We start from the raw sequence: 13,490 nt of genomic DNA on the forward strand, positions 1-13,490 counted from the left end.
TCCCATGGAGTACACCACAGTGGCAATTAAATAAAAAATAAAATTTAAGGGAACCAGCTAGAGACTGAAAAAACTGATTAGTGACATCTTGAAAATAAGAGTATCTTATTAAAGAAGGACCCCAGTAGTTTTGCTACATCCCAAGTAACTCATTAGGGAATAAGTGTCTGTACTCACAAAAAAAGTTATAAAAGAAAAACACGACCACAACTTTTTTTTTTTGTATTTTTCTGAAGCTGGAAACGGGGAGAGACAGTCAGACAGACTCCCGCATGCGCCGACCGGGATCCACCCGGCACGCCCACCAGGGGGTGACGCTCTGCCCACCAGGGGGCGATGCTCTGCCCCTCCGGGGCGTCGCTCTGCCACGACCAGAGCCACTCTAGCGCCTGGGGCAGAGGCCAAGGAGCCATCCCCAGCGCCCGGGCCATCTTTGCTCCAATGGAGCCTTGGCTGCGGGAGGGGAAGAGAGAGACAGAGAGGAAGGAGGGAGGGGGGTGGAGAAGCAAATGGGCACTTCTCCTGTGTGCCCTGGCCGGGAATCGAACCCGGGTCCCCCGCACGCCAGGCCGACGCTCTACCGCTGAGCCAACCGGCCAGGGCCACGACCACAACTTTTACTTGAAAAAGACACAAAGCAGAACTAACAGAAACTGAGAAAGAATTTGTAGTTAGCCCAAAGCAGAGTCCATCTCCAGCTGACCTGTGGAAAAGCAAATACCAAAGGAGATACATACTTCTTGCAAAAAGAATATGATCACAAAGAGGTCAGGGATGCAAGGGATAAAAATGAAGAGCTAAGAAAAGTAATATATATGTGAGTAAATTTGCATGAACACTACATGCAACAAAATAATGTCATGTGAGACCTTAAAATATATAAAGGACTGTCCTGGTTGGTTGGCTCAGCGGTAGAGCGTCGGCCTAGCGTGCGGAGGACCCGGGTTCGATTCCCGGCCAGGGCACACAGGAGAAGCGCCCATTTGCTTCTCCACCCCTCCGCCGTGCCTTTTTCTCTGTCTCTCTCTTCCCTTCCCGCAGCCAAGGCTCCATTGGAGCAAAGATGGCCCGGGCACTGGGGATGGCTCTGTGGCCTCTGCCTCAGGCGCTAGAGTGGCTCTGGTCGCAACATGGCGACACCCAGGATGGGCAGAGCATCGCCCCCTGGTGGGCAGAGCCTCGCCCCATGGTGGGCGTGCCGGGTGGATCCTGGTCGGGCGCATGCGGGAGTCTGTCTGACTGTCTCTCCCTGTTTCCAGCTTCAGAAAAATGCAAAAAAAATAAATAAATAAATAAAATAAAATAAATATATATATAAAGGACTAAAGCACATGACAACAGCAACATGTGCGTCAGGAGAGGACAAATAGAGTCACAGGTCCTACAGTTCCTGCACTGGCAGGAGAGGGAAGGTAATGATTAGTATCAGACGTCAGTAATGAGTGGGGGATGCCTGTTAGAATTCCTTGGCATCTAAAAAAACAGAAACACAGAGTGTTACTTCAATTACATTATTGGAAATGGACTAAATGCTCCAGTTAGAAGGCATTATTCAGCTGACTTACTATAATTCACCTATTATAAGAAGCATAAAACAAGGATACAGAAAGATTGGAAGTAAAAGGATAGGCAAATAAATACCATGAAAACTCGAATCAAAAGAAAGCATAGCTGCCTGACCAGGCGGTGGCGCAGTGGATAGAGCATCAGACTGGGATGAGGAAGAACCCAGGTTCGAGACCCTGAAGTCGCCAGCTTGAGCGTGGGCTCATCTGGTTTGAGCAAAAATTTACCAGCTTGAACCCAAGGTCGCTGGCTCAAGCAAGGGGTTACTCGGTCTGCTGAAGGCCCACGGTCAAGGCACATATAAAGCAATCAATGAACAACTAAGGTGTCGCAATGCACAACAAAAAACTAATAATTGATGCTTCTCATCTCTCCGTTCCTGTCTGTCTGTCCCTGTCTATCCCTCACTCTGACTCTCTCTCTGACTCTGTTAAAAAAAAAAAAAAGAAAGAAAGAAAGAAAAGAAAAAGAAAGCATAGCTATCTTTAAGTCATACAGAATGCAGAGCAAAAAATATAATGAGATAAATGTGCTCACTGATAATAATAAAAATTTCCGTTCACCAGGAGGATGTGACAGGAACAACTGCAGTGGGAGGTTTTGACAACTCTCTTGGTATCCAGCGGAACACACAGGCAAAACAAAAACCTAAGAAATATACAAGTTTGAACTGCTTGTATAGGATTAAAGACAGGACTTATGCTGGGAAAACTGGACAGATAACAAGCAAAGAAAAGAAAAAAGAAACCAGACCACGAACTTACGACATACACACACACACACACACACACACACAAAATCAAAATGGATTAAACACTTAAATGTAAGTCACAAAACCATAAAAATCCTAAAAGAAAACATAGGCAGTAAAATTTCTCATAGCAATATTTTTGTTTATCTCTTTGGGGAAGGAAAACAAAGGAAAAAAATAAACTGACTACATCAAACTAAAAAAGCTTCTGCAGAGCAGGAGAAACCACCAACAAAACGAAAAGGGAACCCACTGAATGGGAGAACATATTTGCCAATGATACATCTGATAAAGGATTAATTTTCAAAATATATAAAGAACTTATACAACTCACCACCAAGGAAACAGATAACCAAATTAAAAAATAGGCAAAGGACCTAACTAGACACTTCTCCGAAGAGAATATATAGATGGCCAATAGACATATGAAAAAATGATCAACGTCACTAATCATCAGAGATGCAAATTAAAATCACAGTGAGACAGCACTTCATACCTGTCAGAATGACTATCATTAATACATCAACAAACAAAAAATGCTGGCGAGGATGTGGAGAAAGGGGACCCTCGTGCACTGTTGCTGGGAATGCAGACTGGTGCAGCCAGTATGAGTGTCCCTAAAAAATTAAAAATGAGCCTGACCAGGCGGTGGCGCAGTGGATAGAGCATCGGACTGGGATGCAGAGGACCCAGGTTCGAGACCCCGAGGTCGCCAGCTTGAGCATTGGCTCATCTGGTTTGAGCAAGAACCCACCAGCTCGAACCCAATGTCACTGGCTCCAACAAGGGGTTGCTCGGTCTGCTGGAGGCCCACAGTCAAGGCACATATGGGAGAGCAATCAATGAACAGCTAAGGTGTTGCAATGTGCAATGAAAACTAATGATTGATGCTTCTCATCTCTCTCCATTCCTGTCTGTCTGTTCCTGTCTGTCCCTCTCTCTAACTCACTCTCTGTCTCTGTAAAAAATAAATAAATAAATTTAAAAAAAAAATTAAAAATGAAACTGCCAGAGACCTCACTTCTGGGAATATATCTGAAGAAACCCGTAACATTAATTCAAAAGAATATATACACTCCAATGTTAAATGCAGCATTGTTTACAACAGCCAAGCAAAGATCAGAAAACAGCCCAAGTGCCCATCAGTAGATGGATGAATCCAGGCATCCCCAAACTACGGCCCGCGGGCCGCAATGCAGCCCCCTGAGGCCATTTATCCAGCCCCCACTGCACTTCTGGAAGGGGCACCTCTTTCATTGGTGGTCAGTGAGAGGACCACTGTATTTGGCAGCCCTCCAATGGTCTGAGGGACAGTGAACTGGCCCCCTGTGTAAAAAGTTTGGAGACCCCTGATTTACACAATGGTGTACTACTCTGCCATAAAAAAGAAAGAAACCTTATCTTTTGTGACAGCATGGATGGACCTGGATATTATTATGCTAAATGAAATAAGGCAGTCAAGTAATGACAAATACCATAGGATCTCACTTAATATGTGGAATCTAACAAACAAAATAAACTGATGAATAAAACTGTGTATCAAAAGTTCACTCTCTCACTCAAAGTAACAAATAATTCAATTTCCTCCTAATGAGAAAACCGAGTCATCACAATGCCCACACCTGCAAAGCCCCACAGTAACATCATCAAAGAGGGCAGGCTGTTGCCTTTGAGGTGAGTTAACTCCAGGAATATAAAGGACAGCTGACAACCCGCTCTTCCATTTCTTTCAGACCATTGAACTCTGGTGTCAGCTGAAGTCGTAGGACAGCCATAAGCCAGGCAAGGCCGACCCTGCATTGTTCCACGCCACCAGGTAAATGAGTGCCGGCTGGCATCAGGTAGGTGGATGTGTTGATTTTGGAACTAGAAAGGCTTGGCCTGATTTCTAGCTCCACTAGTTTTTACTTTGAGTCAATTTCTTAATCTCTTTGAACAGCGGGGATTAACTAGGACAACAAATGAAAACCTATAAAGCACAGAGCCTGGCACAGTAAATATATTTTAAGTAATAAATGACAGTTAATATATTAAATAATATTATTATGTTTCTATTAGCTACCAGTCACAGTTCATATAGCTCTGGGCTTATCTATGAAATAATAAGAAATTTGAGCCTCAGCAGGAAACTTGGCTTTATGATTAAGCTTAATATTTTTTTCTTCAATAATGTCTCTTCAGAGAACACTTAATTAGGTACTCAAATGGCCATTCTTTAAGAGAAAAAGAAGAGACTTTCTTTCAATGTTTAGTTCAGGGGTCCCCAAACTATGGCCCCCTGAGGCCATTTATCTGGCCCCCGCCGCACTTCTGGAAGGGACACCTCTTTCACTGGTGGTCAGTGAAAAGCATGGCACAAAGCATGGCGTCACTCACATACAGTACTACTTTCGGTGACGCAGGACGCACGCGTCATGGCTCCGGAAGCGCGTCATATCACTTGTTACGGCTAGCAGTGACAATTATGGAACTGAACATTGACCATCTCATTAGCCAAAAGCAGGCCCATAGTTCCCATTGAAATACTGGTCAGTTTGTTGATTTAAATTTACTTTTTCTTTATTTTAAATATTGTATTTGTTCTCGTTTTGTTTTTTTACTTTAAAATAAAATATGTGCAGTGTGCAGAGGAATTTGTTCATAGTATTTTGTTTGTTGTTATATTTTTCTGAAGCTGGAAAAGGGGAGGCAGTTAGACTCCCGCATGCGCCCGACCGGGATCCACCTGGCATGCCCACCAGGGGGCGATGCTCTGCCCATCCAGGGCGTCGCTTCTGTTGCCACCAGAGCCACTCTAGCACCTGAGGCAGAGGCCATGGAGCCATCCCCAGCGCCCAGGCCATCCTTGCTCCAATGGAGCCTTGGCTGCGGGAGGGGAGGAGAGAGACAGAGAGGAAAGAGAGGGGGAGGGGTGGAGAAGCAGATGGGCGCTTCTCCTGTGTGCCCTGGCCGGGAATTGAACCTGGGACTTCTGCACGCCAGGCCGACGCTCTACCACTGAGCCAACCGGCCAGGGCCTGTTCATAGTATTTTTATAGTCCGGCCCTCCAGTGGTCTGAGGGACAGTGAACTGGCCCCTGTGTAAAAAGTTTGGGGACCCCTGGTTTAGTTAATTTATAATGGTTGAGTTCTCTGGAGTCAGTCTGCCCAAGTTAGAATCCTGACTACTCCATTTAGGAGCTGTGTGACTTTGGGTAACTTACTTTGCCCGTTTTTTGTTTCATCTATAAAGATGGAGATAATGAAAGTATTTCCCTCAAAGAGTTATTATGAAAACTAAGTTTACACACATAAAATGCTTAGAATGAAACTGTAAAATGAATCTTGCTGGTTCAAAAACCTTATTTTCCCTACCAGTGTTGGCTTAATAGGTTGATATTCCTACTAAAAGTACTAGAGTGACTTTTAAATTACATTTTATGCAGTATTTTAACCCTGAAATACTTCATTACCAGATATCAGCTAAAGTAAAAATTTTAATTTGCATGCATGAACTATTTTCAATGAAAATCAAACTAGGCCTTGGCCAGTTGGCTCAGTGGTAGAGCATCAGCGTGAAGTAGGGAAGTCCCAGTTTGATTCCCTATCAGGGCACACAGGAGAAGCGCCCATCTGCTTCTCCACCCCTCCCCTTATCATCTCTCTCTCTCTTCTCTTCTCCTCCCCTCCTGCAGCCATAGCTCAATTAGGGCAAGTGGCTGTTGGTGTTGTTTCCCCACCCCCACACTGAGGATGGCACCATGGCCTCCGCCTCAGGCCCTAGAAAATGGGCCCATTTGCAATAATAGCACAAGGGCTCCAAATGGGCACAGCATCGCTCCCTAGTGGGCTTTTGCCGTGTGGATCCTGGTCAGGGTGCATGTGGGAGTCTGTCTCTGCCTCCTCTCCTCTCACTAATATTAAAAAAGAAAGAAAGAAAGAAAAAGAAAATCAAATCAGTGATTTATGATTAAGTCTGTGATTCAAGAAAAATACCCAACTTGTAATTTTCTTGCTGACATATAAAACTGTTTTCATAAAATCAAGTGCTTTTCTTTCTTTTTTTTTTTCTTTCATTTTTCTGAAGCTGGAAACAGGGAGAGACAGTCAGACAGACTCCCGCATGCACCCGACCAGGATCCACCCGGCACGCCCACCATGGGGCAACGCTCTGCCCACCAGGGGGTGATGCTCTGCCCATCCTGGGGTCGCCATGTTGCGACCAGAGCCACTCTAGCGCCTGAGGCAGAGGCCACAGAGCCATCCCCAGCGCCCGGGCCATCTTTGCTCCAATGGAGCCTTGGCTGCGGGAGTGGAAGAGAGAGACAGAGAGGAAAGCGCGGCGGAGGGGTGGAGAAGCAAATGGGTGCTTCTCCTGTGTGCCCTGGCCGGGAATCGAACCCGGGTCCTCCGCACACTAGGCCGACGCTCTACCGCTGAGCCAACCGGCCAGGGCTAGTGCTTTTCTTTTATAAGCTGAGTATAGCATAGTTCAATTCTTGTGAAGATTTTATATTTGACACATTAAAGCTATCTATTGCCATATTATGTCCTTAACTCTATTTAACAAAGGTTTTAAATGAAGTACAGAGTCTGAACCAAATTCCTTCAGTTCATAATAATCTTTGAAAATCAGATACTCTTCCTGCCTCCAACAGCTGGTTCAAGCTTCCAAATGTCCCAGGGCTTCCAACCAGCTGACTACGAATGTCTATGTTAATAAGGGTGAGGGAGGAAGGCAATGAAAAAGGAATCGACCAAAGAACATGAGAGTAAGGGAGGAAGGAATGAAGAGCCAATAGATGAGCTCACTGGTACACAAGGCACCCCTTAAGAAGCTGAAAATCTGCTGACAAATTCTATAAACGTGTCCCAAGATAAATACATGAAATACAGACATCAAATATACTATTTGCTTCTTGAGTACAGAAAACATGTTCTCTTTGTCACTGTCCAACACCTAAGTTCACAGGGTAAGCAAGGAGAAGGATAAATAGAGTAAACGAATCTTTATGATTAAGCACAAATAAAATGTTCTCTCATGAAGGTAATAATTTTTTTTAGAATGTTCTAAGGAAGAAAAAGTGTTCGAGAATTTCTAAAATATGCAAACAGGCTCCCATAGGTGCTTTCCACCCTCCAGTGGTCATTCCACCCGTCACTTGCCACTCAAGCTGAGACTCTTCTAGTCTTTCCCCCCCCCCTCAGGACTTTTTTTTTTTTTAATTTAATTTTATTTTATTTATTCATTTTAGAGAGGAGAGAGAAAGAGAGAGAGGAGAGAGAGACAGGGGGGAGGACGTGGAAGCATCAACTCCCATATGTGCCTTGACCAGGCAAGCCCAGGGTTTCGAACCGGCGACCTCAGCATTTCCAGGTCGACGCTTTATCCACTGCGCCACCACAGGTCAGGCTGAGACTCTTCTAGTCTTGAGCAATTTACCTTCTGCCTATCCAGCCACGTGGGCATGTCTATGGAAACCAAGGGAGGTGATCATGCAATAATGGCCCCATGAATGTGCTACTTCATGGAGATAGACTAAACTTCTATTCATAATCACTGAAACGGCAATAAATGCCATCCCAAATGAAAGGTCTGCAAGAATTTAAGAACTCTGTAAAACATCTTCAGGGAGAAAAAGCTTGCCATGATGATAAAGAATAAATAGTAGCAATTTCATAAAGGTTTGCTTAGCAATGTTCTGAATAAAAAAAGGACTTTGAAAGTATGTTATCAGTACGCACACTACTGCCTTCAGGTATTTCTGATTGATAAATAACTGTAACAAGGATAAAGAGACATTATGCAAAAAAAAATATTCTAAAGCATGTACTGTATCGAGAGTACATGAAATGCTTGCTGAGTCCAGTGACTTGCTGGGAAATGCAAGATTTAAGAAATTAACATTTCAAGGAATCTTTTTCTAAACTCCTTTGGCGCTCAGTCTATCTGTGGCTCCCAAACCTGGTGCATTAGAACCCCCCACGGAGCTTTTACAAGCTGCTATGTGGCAGCTTTTCAAAGGCAGGAGGCAGCTCTATAGGAAGAAATACAGAAGGATCTCCAAGATATGCTGTAAAGAAACAAAAGGCAGGTGCAAAACAGTTTGTATAACATACCCCCCCCCCAACTAATCATGCATGTTTGTAAATGCACAGTTTATGTCTGGGACAATATGTAAAAACTTGGTAAAAGAGGCTGGCCCTGCCCTGACCATGCAGTGGTGCAGTGGATAAAGCGTCGGACTGGGATGCAGAGGACCCAGGTTCAAAACCCCAAAGTTGCCAGCTTGAGCGCAGGCTCATCTGGTTTGAGCACAGCTCACCAGTTTGAACCCAAGTTCACTGGCTTGAGCAAGGGGTCACTCAGTCTGCTGTAGCCCCCTGGTCAAGGCACATATGAGAAAGCAATCAATGTACAACTAAGGTGCCGCAACAAAGAATTGATGCTTCTCATCTCTCTCCCTTCCTGTCTATCTGTCCCTATCTGTCCCCCTCTCTGTTATTTGTTACCAAAAAAAAAAAATGTGGTTGGCTCTGAGAAAGAAAGCTGAACGGATGCAGAATCGGGGTGAGGGAGAATTGCTTTTCACCATATAACCATCTAGTATTATCTTTTGTACTGTGCATTGCTCATTTAAAAAAAAGAAAAAGAAAAACATATTAATTATTGAGCCCCACATTAGAGCTACAGGGAAAAGTTACTGGGTGGGGCCCAATAATCTTTATTTTTAACAAGTTTCCCAGGTGATTTTTTGCAGCCAGCTAGCTGGGCAGAGAGGTGGCATTTGAAGAACGATTGCTCTAAAACCCTAGCACAGAGGCTGACACCATACCTTACTCATGGTCGCTTCTGTGAAGACTTTCTTACTCCAATTAGACTGTAAGTTCCTTAAAGACATCAGTGATATTTAATAATTCAGATTTTCTATTCCCCACAGACCTACCTAAAGCTGATCACAGAGCAGATGCTCACAAAATAGTATTTACTGATTGACACAAAGCAGGAACTCTAAGCACAGCAGGAGGCATTACTCTGGGCTACTAGCCAAGAGCCTGTTTAAATATGAATTTTGCAAATATAATGGGGTAGAAAATTAATATGGGGGAAATAACTGATAAATTTTTCTTTCAAAATCTTATTTTGAAATGTCCCTTTTGTCGACACAAAACAACATTCTTCTTGACCACTTCAGTTTAGTCACAGGTAGAAGTACAGAAAAGGTCCCTCCCTGTTCACTGCAGATTTATATATTATGCCCATTTATTTTGTTACCCTTTTATGTAGCTCCTAAGGTCCTTTTCTTAACTAAATTTTCCAAACAGGGTATCTACTAAAGGAATACATATTAAATAGATTATAAACCAAAATAACCAGATTTTTTTTTTTTTTTTCTGAAGCTGGAAACGGGGAGAGACAGTCAGACAGACTCCCGCATGCGCCCGACCAGGATCCACCCGGCACGCCCACCAGGGGCGATGCTCTGCCCACCAGGGGATGATGCTCTGCCCCTCCGGGGCGTTGCTCTGTTGTGACCAGAGCCACTCTAGCACCTGGGGCAGAGGCCAAGGAGCCATCCCCAGCGCCTGGGCCATCTTTGCTCCAATGGAGCCTCCGCTGCGGGAGGAGAAGAGAGAGACAGAGAGGAAGGAGAGGGGGAAGGGTGGAGAAGTAGATGGGCGCTTCTCCTGTGTGCCCTGGCCGGGAATCGAACCCGGGACTTCTACATGCCAGGCCGACGCTCTACCACTGAGCCAACCGGCCAGGGCCAAAAAATAACCAGATTTTTAAAAGATGAAACCAACAGCGATCAGATCCGCTTCAGCCCAGCTAACAATTTCTTTCCCCATCATGAGTATGGAAAGGAAAGCTATCTTCCCCAGGATCTAATGACACCTACAAAAGATTAATATATTCAGGGCTCAGAGATCACACTCTGGGGATAAAAGATTACAGCAAATCATAATTTTTATATTGAGAACATTTAGAGATGAGTCAGCGATAAAGGCCAAGAGTCCATCCACTCAAGCTGAGCAAGTTCCCTAATAACCATTCTACTCTTGGAAATAGTCCCCAGTGCCAGTGTCTAAGGGGAGAAGCCACATTCCAGCTAAGCCAAGAGGAAGAATTTGTATTAGAGAATTTTCTGTTGGGACAGAAACTAATGTAGCATTCTGAGGGGACTACTTAACTCCTTAGCAGGCTTCTTCAGTCTTGATGAAGGATGAATTAGACAGGGGTTTGGACCAGAGGCATAATCTATAATAAATATCCCTACATGGAATTGTATGCATTACCCAGAAGGTCTCAAAGCACTTCAATACAATTACAAATCAGAAGTATTCACCAAGAGCAAAACAGGCAGGACTGAGCTGCCCAGAAAAGGTCAACGGCAAACAATGGGCCATCCACTCCAAATCATGCAAGTAAGGCCAATATATAACATGCATAATATGTAAGAAGGACTTTTAACCTATTTATTTTAGAGTCATTCAAAAGATAAATCACTGTGTTGTACACCTAAAACTGACATTATTTTATGTCAATTGTAATTGAAAAATAAATTAAAAAAATAATATATCCTCTACTAACACATATACTAAAATGTGGTTTTATAAAGAATACCTTATTGTAAGTTCCCCAAAGGACATTTGTAATTCTTCTCCATATCCACTAGGGGTCAGATGATAGATGATTGATGGACGCATACAGGGAGTCCTCGTGCTAGCAGGCTAGTTGGGGAGCGTATCAATAATCAGGCAAGTTGAAATTATATATACAAAGCTAGTTCAGTAATCAATGGGGAACATTGCAATTGTTTACTGACCTTTAAAAATATGTGTCAAAACATTAAAAGCTCTCTTACTGTGAGCTATAATGTCTAGAGAAGTGGGACACAGTAAAACCAGCACAGGAGACAATAATTTATTTTTTATTTTATTTATTCATTTTTAGAGAGGAGAAAGAGAGGGAGAGAGAGAGACAGAGAGGGAGAGAGAGGAGAGAGACACAGAGAGAGAGAAGGGGGGAGGAGCTGGAAGCATCAACTCCCATATGTGCCTTGACCAGGCGAGCCCAGGGTTTCGAACCAGCGACCTCAGCATTTCCAGGTCGACGCTTTATCCACTGCGCCACCACAGGTCAGGCCAGGAGACTATAACTTAAAGCAGTGGTCCCCAACCCCTGGGTCGTGGACCGGTACTGGTCCGTGGGCCATTTGGTACCTGTCCGCAGAGAAAGAATAAATAACTTACATTATTTCCGTTTTATTTATATTTAAGTCTGAACGATGTTTTATTTTTAAAAAATGACCAGATTCCCTCTGTTACATCCGTCTAAGACTCACTCTTGACTCTTGTCTCGGTCACGTGACACATTTATCCATCCCACCTTAAAGGCTGGTCCGTGAAAATATTTTCTGACATTAAACCGGTCCGTGGCCCAAAAAAGGTTGGGGACCACTGATTTAAAGCACTCTGCCATTAAAGCATGTCCTCACTAAGGGCTACTACCTACAGCTTCAAAACTCTTGAATGGCGGCAGTATCCACACCCCTCCCATCTGTTATCATTCCAGTTATGCTGGATTTCAAGTTCACTTCCAGCAGCACCATTTCCTGTTTCTTTGCTGCACTTCCGTCTTTACTTGCGATTACCCAGGTTTTTGTTTTTTTGGGTTTTTTTGTATTTTTCCGAAGCCAGAAACGGGGAGGCAGTCAGACAGACTCCCGCATGCGCCCGACCAGGATCCACCCAGCACGCCCACCAGGGGGCGATACTCTGTCCATCCTGGGCGTCGCTCTGTTGCAATGAGAGCCATTCTAGCACCTGAGGCAGAGGCCACAGAGCCATCCTCAGCGCCCAGGCCAACTTTGCTCCAATGGAGCCGGGGCTGCAGGAGGGGAAGAGAGAGACAGAGAGGAAGGAGAGGGGGAGGGGTGGAGAAGCAGATGGGCACTTCTCCTGTGTGCCCTGGCCGGGAATTGAACCCAGGACTCCTGCACGCCAGGCCGATGCTCTACCACTGAGCCAACCGGCCAGGGCCGCAATTACCCAGGTTTTTAACATGGCCTGTGGGTTCATCATTGGGGGACAAGGAGGCAGCACAAGGACATGCTTTCCTGTCTGTGTGGGAACTGATGAACAGGTGTGCACCTGTTAGTCACACACAGATGTGCTGATCTGCGTCCTGAAGAACCAGCAGCCAACTTTGTACTTTATGAAGTTATTATAACATGGTGACTACAATCTGAATCGTGTTATTAAAACACTAGTGCTATTTAACTAAAACATGTAATGTTATAACATAATAAGAAATATGTGTTAGCCCTGGCCAATTGGCTCAGTGGTAGAGCACCAGCCCAGCATGTGGAAGTCCTGGGTTCGATTCCCGGTCAGGGCACACAGGAGAAGCACCCATCGGCCTTTCCACCCCAACCCCCTCTCCTACCTCTCTGTCTCTCTCTTCCCCTCCTGCAGTCAAGGCTCCACTGGAGCAAAGTTGGCCTGGGCACTGAGCAGAGCTCCATGGCCTCCACCTCAGGTGCTAGAATGGCTCCGGCCGTAACGGAGTAATGCCCCAGATGGACAGAGCATCGCCCCCAGTGGGCATGCTGGGTGGATCCCTGTCAGGCGCATGCGGAGTCTGTCTTGACTGCCTCCCAGCGTCTAACTTCAGAAAATATGTATTTCCGATGGCTTTAGGCAACCCCTGTGTTTTGGTCGTTCGACCCCCGCCGGGGTTGCGACCCACAGGTTGAGAACCGCCGCTATAGAGTGAAAGATGGAGCAGGCAGGAAGCAGACAGCCTTTTGGACAAAAGGGATTAAAGTATTTCAGCTGTCTTAAGAGAATTTCCAGAGAACAGCGCTCCAGGAACTATTTTTAAAGGAAGGAATAAGAAATAGCTGTAATGACCAGGGAATTACCAGAGACTTTTGCTTAAGAGGAAAATGTTATACTAAATTACACTTAAGTATCTTAGGTGGGGGGTGGGGTGGGGGGTGACTATAGAAGGAGGGTAGGGAAGACAGTGCGGGGGGGGGGTCTCTGAGGATAATCAAGGAAAACAAAAAAAGTTTGTAGGCAGAAGAGAATAGTTCTGTAAGAGACATCTAGAAGGTAGGGTGAAGGCAGGGAAAGAAATGTTAGCAGGTCTGCACGTGCAGGCCACATTGGTTTAACAGTTTAACAA

At 44.8% G+C, this 13,490-nt stretch overlaps 1 protein-coding gene and 1 non-coding gene across 2 annotated transcripts in view; both read right to left on the reverse strand.

The window, feature by feature from the left end:
• Window positions 1-13,490, reverse strand: part of KDM7A (lysine demethylase 7A) — a 66,628-nt gene that overhangs the window by 35,288 nt on the left and 17,850 nt on the right. The gene's annotated exons all lie outside the window — the stretch shown is intronic.
• TRNAT-AGU (transfer RNA threonine (anticodon AGU)) lies at window positions 6,677-6,752 on the reverse strand. The gene has a single exon. It is a non-coding gene; the product is annotated as a tRNA-Thr (tRNA).

This window comes from Saccopteryx leptura, chromosome 2 (genome assembly GCF_036850995.1).
Source record: "Saccopteryx leptura isolate mSacLep1 chromosome 2, mSacLep1_pri_phased_curated, whole genome shotgun sequence".
In the NCBI taxonomy this organism is placed as follows: Eukaryota; Metazoa; Chordata; class Mammalia; order Chiroptera; family Emballonuridae; genus Saccopteryx; species Saccopteryx leptura.